Source organism: Carassius auratus, unplaced genomic scaffold (assembly GCF_003368295.1).
Source record: "Carassius auratus strain Wakin unplaced genomic scaffold, ASM336829v1 scaf_tig00023431, whole genome shotgun sequence".
NCBI classification, from domain to species: Eukaryota; Metazoa; Chordata; class Actinopteri; order Cypriniformes; family Cyprinidae; genus Carassius; species Carassius auratus.
The window spans coordinates 77,270-82,846 of record NW_020525269.1 but is presented as its reverse complement, the minus strand read 5'-3'; the positions used below and the strand labels follow the sequence as shown (position 1 = coordinate 82,846).

At 38.6% G+C, this 5,577-nt stretch overlaps 1 pseudogene; it reads right to left on the bottom strand.

Moving 5' to 3' along the window:
• Positions 1 to 4: 4 nt before the first annotated feature.
• On the bottom strand, positions 5 to 1,420 carry LOC113077871 (frizzled-5-like; annotated as a pseudogene).
• Between the last annotated feature and the right edge of the window lie 4,157 nt (positions 1,421 to 5,577).

Here is a 5,577-nt window from a genome sequence, read left to right as displayed (position 1 = left end):
GTGGTGCCAATACGAAGCCACGTAGGCTCTCCAAACTCTGGTTGCCGACGTAACAGATCCCAGCCACGGGGTCACCATCCACCGAACTCAACGCCAGGACAGCGATGGACTTGACACTAGGGACGAGCCAAGCAGCAAGGTGGAAGTACTGCGAGTAACCCGCGATGGCCTCGTTCCCATTTTCATTCCTGCCGCCAGGAACCAGGTGAATGATAGCACCACCCACCAGATGGAGCTGGCCATTCCAAAAAAATATATGAGCAGGAAAACCAGCGTGCAAAGGGCTGGACCCGTGGTGTCATAGAGGATGTGCTGTTGGTTGCCGGAGCCCTCGCAAGCTACCCGCTCATGGCCCGCAAGCAGTCGCACGATGTACCCCAACGACACAAACAGATAACAAGCAGCCAGGAAGATAATCGGCCGCTCTGGATATTTGAAACGCTCCATGTCTATGAGGAAAGTGGCCACTGTGGTGAGTGTTGAGACGAAGCACAGCACCGACCAAAGGCCAATCCAGAAGGTTGTGAAGGCACGCTCATCCAGTGAAAAGTAGGGCTGGTGGCAAGGCATAGCGCAATTGGGTAGAGAGCTGGTATGTACCCGGTTATGAAGAGGATGTGCGTCCTGCTTAATTGCCACTAAGGGGTTCCGACAATGGCACTCACGGTCACACTTCTGCGGTGGAGAAGATTTTGCAGTGGCTCTATGTCTTGGTGTTCCTTTGGGAGTGGGTTTGGGGAAAGGAGGCGATAGAGTTGTGGTCTCACTGCTGTTCCTGTCCATACAAAGGCGATCGGTGTCACCCAGCATAGGCAGCTGCTCGCAACTCATCCGCTCCGGCCACTCAAACCCATACTGGATCATGAGGGGAGAGCAACCCCTCTTAGCCCTCTCGCACACAGACCTGCACGGTGGCAGAGGCTTTTTGTAGTCCTGAAGACATATTGGGGTGTACATACTGCACAGGAAGAAAAGCAAGTCCGGGGAGCAACGGATACGGACAAGTGGCCAAAACTGGTGCACTTCCAAGCCAACTTCATCCTGGGTGTCATGATTGAACTGGTTGGGCATGTAGGTGTGATTGTATCCAATCCCTTTGCACATCGGTACAGTGATGGGCTCGCACACTATATCCTTAGAGGCAGCATCGCCAAGCTGAGACAGTTGCAACAGCAGCAGAACGTGAAGCCAAAATCCGACCAGGTGCATCCCTGAGGTCTCCATGGTGAAAGGATACTTATCTGCAGGTTTCCCCATACTGGAAAACTATGAATTTCAATTCTTGAGTATTTTCTCAGCTCAGGTTTTCCCCTTCCTTCCTTTTTTTTTCTTTTCTTTTTTCTTTTAATTTATGGCTGCGTTTCGGAAAGAAGAAATCCCAAAAGGAAACCTTAATTGCTCCAGCAGCATGTCCACAGTCCGCAAGGTTGGTAAATCACAGTGAAGTTTCATTCCAGATCACGAGCGCACTTTCTTCCAACTGTGTGAGTGCATTTCATACAGACCATGATCCTAAACACGGGCTGAAAGAGTAAGAGAACAACTACAGTTAAATCGAACAATAGCTTAATAATCTACAGAAAATCATAAACATAGAATAGAGCGTCAGAACGTACCATGGAAAAGCACGCGCATCCGTGGACTAAACGGTCAATCATTCACTGAGTAAACTGTGTTAAGGTCGAAAGTTCATTTCCCGCGGATACATTGTGGGCAAAGTAACATTTTAAGCGTCGGTTTCCTTTCTGATCTGCTTTGAATCCACATGGCAGGTGAATGTATCCGATGAATGCAATCCGGCGGATTCACAACAACAACAAAAAAGACGCCGAAAAATCGAGAAGAAAATAAGAGAAATATACCTGGCGTCCAAAAATGTATTCGTTTTTTTAAAGTATAATAATGGTGGGTAATATAAAAACAAAAATAAGTCACCTTTCGCATTAGTGCTCAGAGCAACAGGTTTCAGGTGCTCCCTGCCATTTCCTTCAGTGTGTTTCCTAGCAGTCCATTAGAGTCCTTCCACGCACTTTACCAGGTATAAACTGCACAATTCCACGCCAAACTCTTCTACTAGTTTGTCGAGACCGTATTTTGTTTCTGTGTATCAGAGCGTGTGTTTCCCTCTGTTGGCTGCGCAGCCAGTAATTACTCACTCCGTAGAGGTTCAGTGGAGTGAAAATACTCCACCCGCAATGACACGCCCACGACTTCAGGCCCCAACCCCTTTTTTACCAGGGGGCCACTGACAGTCATCTGTGTGGAAAAATGGCCCCATCTATCTATCTATCTATCTATCTATCTATCTATCTATCTATCTATATCTATCTATCTATCTATCTATCTATCTATCTATCTATCTATGAAACTATATATATATATATATATATATATATATATATATATATATATATATATATATATATATATATTTCATATTTCATATTACAGGTGCCATTATTCATATTATTGTATGAATTAAGCTTTCAATCATTTAAGTCCTGATTAGACTTACTGGAAAATAGCTTAACAAATAAACAAAATGAAACTTTGTGTTAGTTAATAAAAAAAAAAAATCACTGCGAAGATGCCACCTGTTACTCATCTAACTGTAATGAGGATGTTTAAATTAGTCAGTGGAGATTTTTTATTGGGTGGGTTGGGGCATTAGTGGTGAGTGTGTTGATGTGTTTGTGCTTGACTATGAAAAGACCTTGAGTTTCTTGTGCAAGTGTATCCTGTATTGCGTTCGTGTTTACCCACTGGGCCATTCAGGACAGACGGAGTTGTGCAAACACTCAGATAATGACTCCTAACGCAAGCTTAATCACTCACGCCTGGACGAGACAAAGACAGCAGCGGAGAGGAGCACCTTGACACACTGATGCTCTGTTTGCGAACAGCTAGTGTGCACTAGGATGCTATCTCTAGGTCAGAGTTCAGAGGTTGTCTGGATTTTTGTGATGTTTGGAATCATCAACCAAATAAAACGAGTCCAAATAAGGTGGTGTTTGTTTTTGTCCTGTTTTGTGGTAAAGCACTGAACCTACAGCTGTGAATCTGAGTGAGTCATTTTTGGATCCACGATTCTGTGAATAATTTAAACACTTGTTGTTATCTTTATAAATATATAAGTATACAATATAAGACCTATAGTTAGAATTAACTATAGAAATAAAAATATTACTTGAAAAACCTGAAAATTAAATATGCTGAAATAGTTGATATACTAAAATGACTAAAACAGAAATAAAAATAAAGTTAAATAGAAATATAAAAACTGACAAACCATTTAATTATTTAAACCAATTAAAATAAAATGAAAATGAAAACGAATAATAAAAAAATAAAAGCAATTAATACTATAATAGAATAAAAATACCATTGTCAGCTTAATTAAAAAATCTATAAATAGCATTGAATTAGAGAAATATCAAGCCAAGTGACATTTATTTCAAAGAAAGACAGCACTAACATTTGTTTAAGCCAAATGTTTCATAGAAAGATGCTTATTAGTTTTTAAATGATAATGTAATAGATATACCATTAAAAATGAAGACACCCAAGTTGTCAGATGTTAGGGGATCATATTCATAGTTAATGTGATTAACTATTTGTAAACAGAGGGAAAATGGCATCACATTCTCTAGAAATCATTTTGGAATCATCGAGTTAAAAGTCATTGCAAAAAACGCAGAGAAAAGTAAGACAGATTGTTACAAACTCCACCAGTTACTTACTCAGACAGGAAGCATGTTTAGGAATTCTTCACAGAAGGGTGGCTCTCTCTCTCTCTCTCTCTCTCTCTCTCTCTCTCTCTCTCTCTCTCTCTCATTGTTGATTCAGTATTCTGTAATCTCACAGCTTTTTATAAGTCCAAAGGTCTCACAGGGTGTGTGCCAGTATATGTGTGTGTTTAAAAGTGCAAGTGACCAATCCGGCTGCTCCGTCAGGTATTTCTAATGCTCGATTAACACTTAGATGACATCAGCTCACTGAAAGTCTGAGAAGACGAGAGTAAACAGAACTCTACATGCCACAGACTTGCTTAGTAATCGATCATTGAGACAAATGGCTGCTTACATTGTTTTCCTTGTAATGCTCGAGATGTTTGATTGTGTCTTAAATGCTATGGTAACCGAATCAATCTTTCCAGCCATTTGTGCACCTGTTTCATAGGTTACCTAGGCACATTGTCACACATTAACTCCAAAACCCCACCTTAAGGAGTCACACGAGCGCCAACTGACTTCCTTTCAGTATACTGTGTCTATGGTATGTAAGGCCTTGCAATAGGGAAATTGCTAGTATGCGTTCTTGTATCCATAGTACTTAGCTAGTCTGTTGAAATAGTGACCTGTGTGAGGAAATATAACCTGATTAAAATCAGTCTCAGTCGTGTTCTAGATTAGTCAGGCTTGGAGAGGTGTAGAGCGCTGTCAGCATCAAATGACGTTGAAGCGTCTGTTATATTTTGTGATGTCTCCTGGGCGTGAAAATATCACATGGTGGTTGTTTTTTTCCTCTTTTTTAGTTCTCCACTCCCTCCTCTCTTTCTTTACATGCCTGAACCTGTGTTTGGGCAAACGCTTTTATCTTATAATCGGCTCTCCATGTCTGTGTGTGGACGGACAATTCATACACAAAGCCAATGTGATGCAATCTCACTAAATTGACCTTTAATCATCTGCGCTGGCTTTCCCGTCTCTGTCTCGAGAAGATGAGATGATATGGGGTGCTTTTATTGTATTTTGGTGAAGTACAGCAATAGTATATGGAATTGGAAAGGCTATTTTAACATGATTATGTACCAATGTACCATTGTAAAACTGCAGCACTAAAAAAAAAAAATTACAAAATTACAATTACATTACTATTTCTAATTTCATCTAATATTTCAGCTTTAATTCAATTAATATAAACTATTTTCAATAATTGCATTTGTTATCTTTTGAAATGGTGTGTATACATATTAATGTACATTTATTTGACTTCCATTGTAAGTGTAAAAATTACAAATATACTTAAAAAATGTATAATTTTTATATCATAATTTTATATTTTAGAATCAGAAAATCATGATAATATTTTTTTTTTACAGAATATGTGTTTGTGTTATGTATATATAATAAACACATGCCTATATATATATATATATATATATACTGTATGTGTGTGTCTTTATATAAACATACTAAATAAAAATACACAGTAAACATTCTGTAAACAAAAACTTTTATTTTGGATGTGATTAATCAAAATTAATTGTTTGACAGCACTACTAAAAATATATATTTTTAAATAAACAAATGGACGGTGTTTGATATTTGATTTAATGAAAAGATACATTTTCATTTGTGGCTTAAGTCCATATAATTTGTATGCACTCACAATGTACATTTATATATATATATATATATATATATATATATAAAAAGAAATCCTATTAAGTATAAACTATTGCTCGATTGTTAAACATCAATATTTATGGACAAAATGTGTGTGTAACATGATGCATACAAGCATAGAAAACCAGAAAAACATCTGAAGTGGAGATTTGTTATTACTCGGTGCTGA